The sequence below is a fragment of the Eptatretus burgeri genome, chromosome 12, assembly GCF_056783735.1.
Source record: "Eptatretus burgeri isolate ZD-2024b chromosome 12, Ebu_testis_v1, whole genome shotgun sequence".
In the NCBI taxonomy this organism is placed as follows: domain Eukaryota; kingdom Metazoa; phylum Chordata; class Myxini; order Myxiniformes; family Myxinidae; genus Eptatretus; species Eptatretus burgeri.
Window position 1 is genome coordinate 49,130,366 of NC_140972.1, and position 12,500 is coordinate 49,142,865.

The 12,500-nt window shown below is 47.9% G+C and overlaps 1 protein-coding gene across 5 annotated transcripts in view; it reads left to right on the top strand.

The window, feature by feature from the left end:
* The window catches only part of LOC147015576 (casein kinase I), a 128,540-nt gene that overhangs the window by 93,816 nt on the left and 22,224 nt on the right, over positions 1-12,500 (top strand). The window lies entirely within an intron of this gene.

Genomic DNA, 12,500 nt, shown 5'->3' on the forward strand with positions numbered 1-12,500 from the left:
ATTGTGATGGTTGCTAGGGACGCTTTGGTTCCCCAGCAACAGCCGAAAAACCTTCAAAATCGGTACCGTTCACGCGAAATCAATTCCGAAAGCCATTATCCCACGTAGGCTTATGAAATTTGGCATGCATCATCTACAGGTGATGCTCTACCAAATATATTCCGTTTTTTTGTGATATATGGAATAGTTTACCCGCAGCGCCCCCTACAAATGGGGTATGCCTGAAAATTGGCGAAAATTGAAGGCCCTCTAGCGACCAGGTGAGTGCATCGATCCGAATGAAACTTTGCAGGTTCATAGCACGCATTGAGGACTACAACTTCGCCTCAGGACATATTGACCGATATTTCTTAGGTCAGGGGTCAAAGGGCAAAAATCGATAATATGCGAGAGCTGGAGGTGCCTTCGCGCCAAATGCTACTCCTCCTGGGGTTATGGTCGGATGGTCATGAAAATTCACACTAATCGTCTGGAATACATTGTGCACAAACGATCGAGCTGGATTTTCGATTTATATCTTTGTTCATCCACAGCACCTCCTCGAACTTTGGGGATTTCCGATATCAAACCGCATTTTCGGTACTTTTCATTCAAATTGATACCGAGTAGTTATTAGTAGATGGAACTCGATGAGATTTGGTATGCATAATCTTAAGGTGATTCTCTATCCGCTATATGACATCCATTTTTTTCTATATCTTATAGTTTCCAAATGGTAACCCTCTCAACTTGGGTGTCCGAGGGCCTTTGAGCATTCCCGCTGAAAATTCAAAGTACACTAGCTCCAAGACGGTTGAACCGAATCGAATGAATCTTTACATGCTTATAGACCGTAATGAGTACTACAAATTTGCTCATTTGCATAATAACCTATCTTGAGTGGGTCAGGGGTCAAAGGTCAATAAGTGCATTTTTTTTCAGGCAAAATTACCATTCAAGGCACCCTTGCTCCTACACGGATTAACCGATACAAATGAAAGTTCATAGGTACATCGTACTCAATGAGTACTACAACTTTGCTTCAGGACACATTGACCTATCTCGGCTCGGTCAGGGGTCAAAGGTCAATGACTGCATTGTTCAGTCAAAATGACCATTCAAAGCCCCCTTGCTCATACACGGGTTAACCGATTCGATTGCAATTTCGTAAGTACTTAGTACTAGATTAACTCAGATCAGGGGTCGAAGGTCATCGGATGCTCGGCGACCCATGGCCGCCTACTGGCGTGTCTGTCTGTCTGTCTGTCTGTTTGTCGCTTGCAGATCACAATTTTAAACCAATCTTAACGAAACTTAAACACATGGTCGAGTTTGTCGTAAGGAAGAAGCCTACTGTTTTTGAGATCAAAAGGTCAACATAGGCCAAAGGTCAACAACTTAGATGAGATTTCTAAAATCCTCAATTTTCATCCGATTGACTTGAAGTTTGAAGAGGATTTATATTTCAGGTCACTGAATTCATCCACCAATTATTTTTGAGGTCAACATGGACCAAAAGGTCAACATAGTCCCAAGGTTAACAACGAAGGAGGTATTTATAAAATTCCCATTATGATGTCATAATTGCATATGTAGAATGCCACATCCGATCAGTTTGAACATTTTTAAGGGTCATCTCAGGATAAAATGGTCCACAAAATATTTTTGATCTTATCGGTCATGTGATTTGGCAGCTGTATTGTTTTTTTCTTTGTTTTTTTAAACCTTCAAAAATCTTCTCTGAAATGGCTAAACAGATTGAGGCAAAACATTACACATATGACCGCCTATCCATGAGGAACAAAAGGTTCACACACATGATGTCATAGGTCACATGGTTTGGTATCCATATTGTATTTACCCGAAAACATATGAAATCTTCTCCAGAACAGCTGGACAGATCGAGGGGATACTTCACCGAAATGTTCCCCAAGGCATGTGTGTACAAGGTTGTTAAGGAATAATTGATGTCACATGGTTTGGCAGCCATATTGGATTTAAGAAAATATTTAATGTTTCCTCTGGAACCGCTTAATCAATCGATGTGAAACTTCACAATTGTGATCTCGTGATGGGCAATACATATTTTAAATTTCAACTTGATTGCACACATGATTGGACACATTGGACACATGGTCTTGGACACATTGGACACACATGATTGGACACATTGGACAATTCAGAACAGTTGGCAGTCAGAATTATTACATATTTTGATGTGGGTTTTTATTTTTATTTTTTGAATAGGGCTCACTTGGCTGTGCCTGGATGGGTTTGAGGATAGAGAAGTAGCAGCTGAAATGCAAATCCTATCCAGGTTCCTCCTGATGACTCCATCTTTGCTTTTTGCTTGTTCGGGTTCCTTCTAATTACTCCATTGCAGGACTGTACCTATATTGGGTCTTCCATTTGATTTAAATTGAATTTATTTTAATCTCATTCTAAATTCAATTGAATAATGATAAAAAAACGTCATGGGTCAGGGTCATGTGTCCAATCAACGTGGGCTTGCAGCATAGTGGGATGTCTTGGTACCCGGTCATCGCTGCCAGCAGTTATAAAGTGGCAGTTCTAGTTATGTCTCTTATTAATGTAACACACCAGTATACAACACACCACACAAAACAAGTCCTGGTGAGGGTCTGCATTCTCTGATTGCTCTTTCTCTTGTTCACAATGTGATGGCTCATCTTTATTGTAACGGTTGTCCGAGACTTGATTCCTGTGATGCGGAAGCAACCCTGCTATTCTGACAAGCCCTGTTATATTTTGATAGAGCTTGCTGTTTGCAAAACATGAATGGATAAAGCAAATTAATTTGCTCCTAATTATCGAAGATCGAAGCCAAAAACACCGATGTGGCGAACTTGCACGCCTTCCAAAGAACGTGCAGTTCAACTTCAAATAATGCAGCTTTTAAACGTTGTACCAAGAAAACTATTGCCTCCCCTTGGCATAATTGGAATGGTCATGGGGTTGCCAATACCCTCTGGGCCACTTGTTGACCTTTGCTGTTGGTGTGTGAAAGGAAATTCTTCCTTTGCTAATAAAAAGGGGGTAAGAGGGTGTTGCATCTGCGATTTATGGGAATTGTCAGGCTTTCCAAGAATTTAACTGGGCCTGCTCAAATTAGTATATATATATATATATATATATATATATATATATATATGTATATATGTATATATGTATGTATATATGTATATATGTATGTATGTATGTATGTATATATGTATATATGTATATATGTATATATATATATATATATATATATATATATATATATATATATATATATATGTGTATATATATATATATATATATATATATATATATATATGTATATATATATATATATGTATGTATATATATATATATATATATATGTATATATATGTATGTATATGTATATATATATATATATGTATGTATATATATATATGTATATATATGTATGTATATATATATATATGTATATATATGTATGTATATATATATGTATATATATGTATGTATATATATATGTATATATATTTATGTATATATATATGTATATATATGTATATATGTATATGTATATATGTATGTATATATATGTATGTATATATATATATGTATATATATATATGTATATATATATATATATGTATGTATATGTATATATATGTATATATATATATATATATATATATGTATATATATATATATATATATGTATATATATATATGTATATATATATGTGTATATATATATATATATATATATGTATATATATATATATATGTATATATATGTATATATATATATATATATGTATATATATGTATATATATATATATATATATATATATATATATATATATATATATATATATATATATATATGTCTGTATATATATGTGTGTGTGTGTGTATATATATTGTTGTGGTTACCAAATTCGCAAACCACCATTCAGGTCCCTTAGGTGAGATATCTCGGTAAGTATATGTGTAGTTAGGCCCAAACCCGTTGTCTAGTGGGAATACATGTCATTCATGCGTGCTGCGACTCTTCAGGATAGCCGTTTTTCTTTTACTATCTTTATTTTGGACCAACCGCCATTGTTACCACCAACCACAACATCAACCACCCACCGCGGCGCCGCTTCACGTCACACCTCGCAACCGTCGCATCGCCACCGTTCTTGCGCCGCTTGTGGGTACCGGTGTTGGACTCGTGCAGGGCGCGCGCCGAACAGCGTGTACAAAACCACGGATTTTCCACTTCAAAAACGGATCAAAAACGACACACGCCCACTTTTGTGCCGTCCAATCGGTGAGCGAGGGGCGATTTGGCCCCGCCTCCAGGGCGTTGGAGGGCGATCGCTATATGCAAATTTATGGATCAAAAAGCATTCACGCCCACTTTTTCTCGGGCCAATGGGGAGCGAGGTGAAAGGTCGAAGGGAGGGGGTCAAAGATGAGAGAGCGAAGCCACGGGGCTTATATGAGCGACCGCGTTCGTCAGTCAAGTGGATAGAGAGTTAAGACTTCGCGGGCGGTGGAGTTGGGAAGAAGAAGCAAGAAGGAGTTGGTCGTCGTCGTGTGCGTTGGAGTCGGAGCAAAAGGGGACGGAGCTGTGGAGAGGCGGCGAGGGCAGACGAGGGGGTGCTCGCGTCGTGCAGGGAGCTGCACACCAGGGAGGCCGACGGCGCGACCTGGCCGAGGTGGAGACGCTCGTCGCGGGACTCGAGGCAGAGTGGAAATCCTCTATACCCTGAGCATCAGCAACCCCCTCCTGTTTCCCCCCGCGCTGAGATAGTGCGACCAAGGGGGCCCCTTTCCCACCCCCTACCAGACACTGTCCGCGAGGCCCGCGGAGTTGAGGCACCATCGCCGCTCCGCGTCTCATCACCAGACGGGTAGGCCTGACCCGGTCTCGGCCTCAGGCCCACCTCATCCTTGAGGGTTCTCTTTTCTTTTGTTTTTGGGAATGTGTGTTGTCGGCGCCGTCTGTGAAGTAAAATTGTATAAGTGTTGCCGTGTGCTCGCGTAATCGGTATTAGATCTGCATTGTCGCATTTGCTTTTTGTGTAAAATTTGCATTGTGTTTCTTTTCCTTTTCTATGTGCTTTTGGTGGAATTGAATATGTGTGCTTTCCGTTCAGCGCGAATAAATGTGCTTTGTGTTGAACTGTTCCCCGCTTCGCTTCGTCATTTCTTTCATTGAATCCTCATCTTGCTTCACGTAAAGGGTTGGTAGTGGGCTGAATACGCCCGATAATTAATCGAACCGTCGAGGTCGACGAATAACACCGCTCGGTTATCCCGATAGTACGGAACGGGTCGCTTAAGTGGCCCGTGTCCGAAGTCGACCTGCGGCGAGGTGCGATCGCCCGGTCTACCCTCCGTGTGGGTACTTAGGTAGGTCGAATTTGGCGAGCAACCCTATCCCACGCGGGGGCTGATTGGCTCGATCGCGGTGAGACCGAAAGGTCCACCCGTGACTGGTTCCCGGCGTTAGTCCGAGAGGGTCACGACTGGATTGTCCGTCCGGTGGGCGACGTGCCGCGATTCGAGTTACGTGGCCGTCAGCACGCCGGCGGGCGCGAATCCGCAACACTGGTGTCAGGTCGTGCGATACAAATCCATCACCCTCCTCGCGGCACTGGTATCGGAGAACAGGAAAACGGGCTGTCCTGTCTCCAATTAAATTCACGGGAATCGGTCCAGGGGTGAGAGAAGCGACCCCCGATTCCCTCCAAATTACGAGCGATTCAAATTAACCCTTTAAGAGAAGCAAGATGGCGTCTCAAGGCGAGCGGGTGCCGGGTGGATAATGTATATGTGTAGTAATGTAGAATCCATGGCTCAGGACGAGATCACCGTGCAAGAGAAACCCGTACCAGAAGGTTGGGAAAGGCATCGATGCCGTTCATCTGGTCGGTTTTTTTATTATAACTCCACCACTAAATGTAGTCAGTGGGAGTGGCCAGGGCAGGTGACAATGCGGCAGATTATGGAACTCGCGCAGAGCATAAATGACAAACTGGATTACTGGAATGCCGAAATAGACAAAATGAACGAAAAGATGGATAGAAACACAAACGAAATAAAAGGCATGAACAAGCAAATGAGCGGAATGGAAGCAAACATGAAGGAAGAAATGAAAAAGCTCCGGGGTGAGACGCAGAACATGGGCCGATGCCTGCAGGCGGGCATGAAGGCCGTGACCAGGGAGCTGGGAATGGCGACTCCACGTGTGGGAGCAAACGAGCTGGAAGGGGGTGCAACGGCTGACAGGCCCGCGGTGGAGGCGGGTAAGGAAAAAGTAATTCGGGAGACAAGAGACGAGGTGAAAGTAATTGCGAGGGAGAGAAAAGAACAATTAATACGGAGAGCAAGGATGAGGTACGCGGAGATCGTGAAAGAGCAAGGAGTGAAAAACAGGGAAGGACGGGAGCGACTTAAAGAGAAAGCAAGGTTGACCTACATAAAGATAAGGGAAAGACGCCAGAAAGAAGCAGAGACCAATAAACACGATGAAGACGGGGTAAGTGACGCGCACACACACACGGAGGTAGTGGAGGATGATGGGGGTGAGCTCGCGGAGCGTCTAGGGACCCAGTGCGAGCAGCTGGATGGCCTCCTCCAGGAACGAGGGGAGGGAGGATTCCCCCTTGAGGCAAGTCACGACCAGGTGAGTTCGGTCGTGCTTTGCGAGGTTGAGGGGACGAGTGCTGTGAACGGGTGCTTGGAGAGCTTGGGGGGTTTAGAGGCCCCGGAGACCCTTGTGGGGACACAAATCCCCAGTGTGGTTGTCCCTGTGTGTGTGGTGCAAGGCGTGAGTGCGACCCCGTGTGTGAGTGGTGTGGTGGCGATGGTGCCAGAGTACGTGCTTCCCAGCACGCCGCGTGTGGATGAGGCACCGTGTGTGGAAGAGGCCGTGTGTGTGGATGAAACGGCCAGTGTGGATGAGGGACCGCGGGTGAGTGCCCTCGCGTGTGGGGGTGAGGCACCGTGTGTGAGTGAGGCACCGCGGGTGAGTGCCCCCGCGCGAGTGAATGGAGCACCACGTGTGAGTGGTATGGTTTGTGCAAGGGAGACCGTGTGTGTGAGTGAGGCACCGCGGGTGAGTTCCCCCGCGCGAGTGAATGGAGCACCACATGTGAGTGGTATGGTTTGTGCAAGGGAGACCGTGTGTGTGAGTGAGGCACCGCGGGTGAGTGCCCCCGCGCGAGTGAATGGAGCACCACGTGTGAGTGGTATGGTTTGTGCAAGGGAGACCGTGTGTGTGAGAGAGCGGTATGTGAGGGAGATGTCGGTGGGCATGCGGGAGCACGCAGCCGCGTCTCCCGGTGTGAATATAATGGAGTGGAGTGTGTGCGTCGTAACACGCAGGTGTGCGTGGGTCGAATGGCGACGACGGCGACATGGGAGAAACGAAAGCCGAGTAGCGGCTGTAGTTGTTTCGGGGACCGTGCCGGGTTCACCCAGCAGTGAGCACGCGGTTCGTGCTGTGCAACGCACGAGACCGCCACGTGCTCGCTTGCGAGAGTGAAGTCCCGGTCCGGAAACGCACGCGGTGGATTTGCCGATCCCGCGGACGGACAAAGTTTAGGCAGGTAAATGGATTTCGACCGGACGGGTTCTCCACGCGATCGTGTGTGTTAAGCTCCAACGGGCAAAGCACATGTGTTCGCGTGGGGAACCCCTCGAGACGTGGGGCTTGTGTTTTTTTTTTATGCGCACGGTGACGTCATGGCTGCACGTGTGGTTGGAATCCGGCAGGAGGGGTATCCCGGCCGGATGGTACCGTCCAAGGAGGGACGAGGTACACGTGCAGCTGCATGACGTCACGGGCAGGTGTAAAGTGCGCGAGCTCTGAGTTGCCGCGCAGGTGCTGCGCATGGAAAAAAAAAAACAAAAAAACAAGCCTCACTTTCGGGTGCACAGGATTCCAGGGCACAGGATGGAAACTAGTTAGGGGGAAGGGTTAGCTTAGTTAGACCGACTTCATGGGGCAGGGGTAAGTCCTCATGGAGTCCGTGGAATGGATTAGTTAGAGGGATTATTAGTCAGATTTAGGTTGGGAAAATGGAATATGGGATTATTTGGAGACAGTGACAGACTTGTGGATGTGAAGAGGGGACGTAGTTTAGCTACGTAGTGTTAAAAGGAACGTGCTGTCGTTTAAGGGACGACGTGGGAGCACGAGTTAGTTAGGGGATGTAGTTAGGAGGATGGCAGAGTTCAGCGGTGTGTGTGTTGAAGAGTTGGTGAGTTGTGAGGCATGTGCTTGGTGAGTGAGTGAGGCCAGCGGGTCTGTGTGAGTGGAGCGAATGGGGAATGCATGGTGCGATGAGTGATTGGGGGGAGGAGTGACTCCCGCCCAAGGGACCCCGGGGTCAGTGTAGAGTGAGTTAGGGGGTTAGTCAAATTAACAAAAATGGAGGTCGTTTTGCTGTTGGTGGGAATGTAGGCTCGAAACCCATTTGGAGGGGTGCAGGAGCCCTGTTGACGGGCTTGGGAGCGTGGCTGCGAAAGGTGAGTATCGCTGAGTGGGTACCCCGGGCACCAGGCTAGTCGGCCGTGGTAGGCCAAGGGCCCATGGGGGGCCGGGATAGCGTAGTGGGCACGGGTGCGCCTGCTTGGTGCGGGGGCCCGGGGTGCCATTAGCCGCGTGGGCAGTGTTGTGGGCAAGGGTGACCCTCGGAAAGGGGCCTGGGAAGCCAGCCTGCCACGTGTGCGTTTCAGGGGAGGTGCCATGGGGGGCACTCCCCGGTGTTTAGGGAGCTGGTAGGCTCGGAGGCAGTGTAGTGCCCGGGGGTGCCATAGCGGGAGATTCGGCAGAGGGTCGTGCCTGCCAAAGGGAGCCACGTGTCCCAGCCAGGAGACCGTGTGAGGGCACGGAGCGAAAATTGGGGGGCGAGGCCCGAAATTGTGAGGACACCAACACAGGCGACGGGAATCTGGGTTGTTAGAACCAATAGTTTAAGCGAGAGGCGCTTGTTGAAAGCCCCGGGGTAGTTTAACAGTTAAATGGTTAGGGTAGATTAGGAGATGTACCCCTCCGCACCATCCATCCCCTCGCTGTCGTTGTGGGCCGCTGGACCCACTTTGGTTATAGATCGCCGAACTCTGGGGAGGCCATTCTGAGGCTTTGTTGGGCCTCGACACAGGACGTTAGCTCTCCCTTATTCCCCTCCGGGAAGGGAACGTAGGGGTTGGGAGTAGGCTAGGTGACAGGATAGGTTAGCCGAACAAAGACGATAAAGGGGGTTAGGGGACGATTTATAGAGGGGAAGTAGACATAAAAATAAAAAAAAATAAGTTGGGGCTAAATTGGGGTTTGACAAATTAAGGGAGTGGGTATGTACAGTGACAGGCAAAGGCGATAGGTGGGAGGGAGACAAGTAGCCCGCCTTCCAAGTGGCCAGCACCACCGCACTCCCTCGACCAACCTCCACGGAACGGCAAAGGCTGGCCAACTTCATCTGCAGCTGCTGTGCTGCAAGGCCTGTGCCGGCTGGATCGTCTGCAGCTGCTGTGCTGCAAGGCCTGTGCCGGCCCACTTCATCTGCCGGCTGGCTGTTTTGCTGCAAGGCCTGTGCCGGCCACTTCATCTACAGCTGTGGTACTTCAAGGCCTGTGCCGGCCAGTTCATCTGCCGGCTGTGTTTGCCTGCAGCGGCCTTCTTCTTCTGCGGGCTGTGTTTGCCTGCTGCCTTTGCCATGCCATGCCCACTGCCCATGTTCACCAGCCCCGTTAAATTTTTGCTTTGCCCCCCCCCTCTGTTCATTGCCATGTGCGCCAGGATCAAGGCAACAGTTTGCAAGCTGCGAGAACTGCCCCGTTGGCAGCTACAACACGGGCCTGCAGTGGCGGCCCGTGCACCGTGTTTATGTTCATGCATCCATTCGTTGTGCTCATTGCGTGTGCCACTTGAGCTGGCACGGAGACTGCATTTGTGCAGCCCATGCACCGTTGTGGTTCACTGAGTTCAATTCAAACCATTCATCCATCCATCCGTTGTGTTCATTACGTGTGCCACTTGAGCTGGCACGGAGACTGCGTTTGTGCAGCCCATGCACCGTTGTGGTTCACTGCGTTCCGTTCAAAAAGGAAGGCCTTGGACTGCGTGTGAGCAGCCAGCCACGTTCCCTGTAACCTGCATTGTTTGAGCCAGAGACTGCATGCGAGCAGCCTGGCTCCCTGCTAACTGCTTTCTTTTTGCAGAGTTCAATGATCCTGGACCATGGTTTAGTGTAAAATTTGTAAGTTAAGGTTAAGATGTACTGTAAATATGAGTGCGCCCCCGGCATGTTTGTCCTAGCGCCGGCAATTTTATTTAAGTCGTCCGTGTGAGTGAGTTTGTTTAGGTAGTTACGCAGCCCTCAGGTTATTTATTTTGGGGACACGAATACCATGAATGTCGCACTCAGGGATCCGTAGGTAAAATGTACTAGGGGAAAACTACACATGATGGCACACGAAAATTTGACGACTCGGGACGAGTCTGTAAAAAGGGGAGGGGGTAGTGTTGTGGTTACCAAATTCGCAAACCACCATTCAGGTCCCTTAGGTGAGATATCTCGGTAAGTATATGTGTAGTTAGGCCCAAACCCGTTGTCTAGTGGGAATACATGTCATTCATGCATGCTGCGACTCTTCAGGATAGCCGTTTTTCTTTTACTATCTTTATTTTGGACCAACCGCCATTGTTACCACCAACCACAACATCAACCACCCACCGCGGCGCCGCTTCACGTCACACCTCGTAACCGTCGCATCGCCACCGTTCTTGCGCCGCTTGTGGGTACCAACCAAAATAATTGGTTGGGAAGAAGAAGCAAGAAGGAGTTGGTCGTCGTCGTGTGCGTTGGAGTCGGAGCAAAAGGGGACGGAGCTGTGGAGAGGCGGCGAGGGCAGACGAGGGGGTGCTCGCGTCGTGCAGGGAGCTGCACACCAGGGAGGCCGACGGCGCGACCTGGCCGAGGTGGAGACGCTCGTCGCGGGACTCGAGGCAGAGTGGAAATCCTCTATACCCCGAGCATCAGCAACCCCCTCCTGTTTCCCCCCGCGCTGAGATAGTGCGACCAAGGGGGCCCCTTTCCCACCCCCTACCAGACACTGTCCGCGAGGCCCGCGGAGTTGAGGCACCATCGCCGCTCCGCGTCTCATCACCAGACGGGTAGGCCCGACCTGGTCTCGGCCTCAGGCCCACCTCATCCTTGAGGGTTCTCTTTTCTTTTGTTTTTGGGAATGTGTGTTGTCGGCACCGTCTGTGAAGTAAAATTGTATAAGTGTTGCCGTGTGCTCGCGTAATCGGTATTAGATCTGCATTGTCGCATTTGCTTTTTGTGTAAAATTTGCATTGTGTTTCTTTTCCTTTTCTATGTGCTTTTGGTGGAATTGAATATGTGTGCTTTCCGTTCAGCGCGAATAAATGTGCTTTGTGTTGAACTGTTCCCCGCTTCGCTTCGTCATTTCTTTCATTGAATCCTCATCTTGCTTCACGTAAAGGGTTGGTAGTGGGCTGAATACGCCCGATAATTAATCGAACCGTCGAGGTCGACGAATAACACCGCTCGGTTATCCCGATAGTACGGAACGGGTCGCTTAAGTGGCCCGTGTCCGAAGTCGACCTGCGGCGAGGTGCGATCGCCCGGTCTACCCTCCGTGTGGGTACTTGGGTAGGTCGAATTTGGCGAGCAACCCTATCCCACGCGGGGGCTGATTGGCTCGATCGCGGTGAGACCGAAAGGTCCACCCGTGACTGGTTCCCGGCGTTAGTCCGAGAGGGTCACGACTGGATTGTCCGTCCGGTGGGCGACGTGCCGCGATTCGAGTTACGTGGCCGTCAGCACGCCGGCGGGCGCGAATCCGTAACAATATATATATATATATATATATATATATATATATATATATATATATATATATATATATATATATATATATATATATATGTATATATATGAGCCTGGTGTTGGCGCAGTGGTTAGGGCAGCGGCTTGGGATCCAAGAGGTCCTGAGTTCAAGCCCCGTTGAGCCACTGAATTAATACACCAGGGGGTTGACTCAGCCTGTCATCCTTCCGAGGTCGGCGAAATGAGTACCAGTATACTGGGCCGGTGTATACCCCGGTTAAAATAGGTGTACCATATCCCTGTGTCGTAAGAGGCGACCAGGGTTGCGTCAGGAAGGGCATCCGGTGTAAAACATGTGCCAAATCACTATGCGGATCATCATGGATGATCTGCATCATGGATGATCCGCTGTGGCGACCCCTAACGGGAGCAGCCGAAAGAAGAAGAAGAAGATATGTATATATATATATATATATATATATATATATATATATATATATATATGTATATGTATATATATGTATATGTATACATATGTATATGTATATATATATATATGCATGTATGTATATATATGCATTTTTGTATATATATGCATGTATGTATATATATGTATGTATGTATATATATGTATGTATGTATATATATGTATGTATGTATATATATGT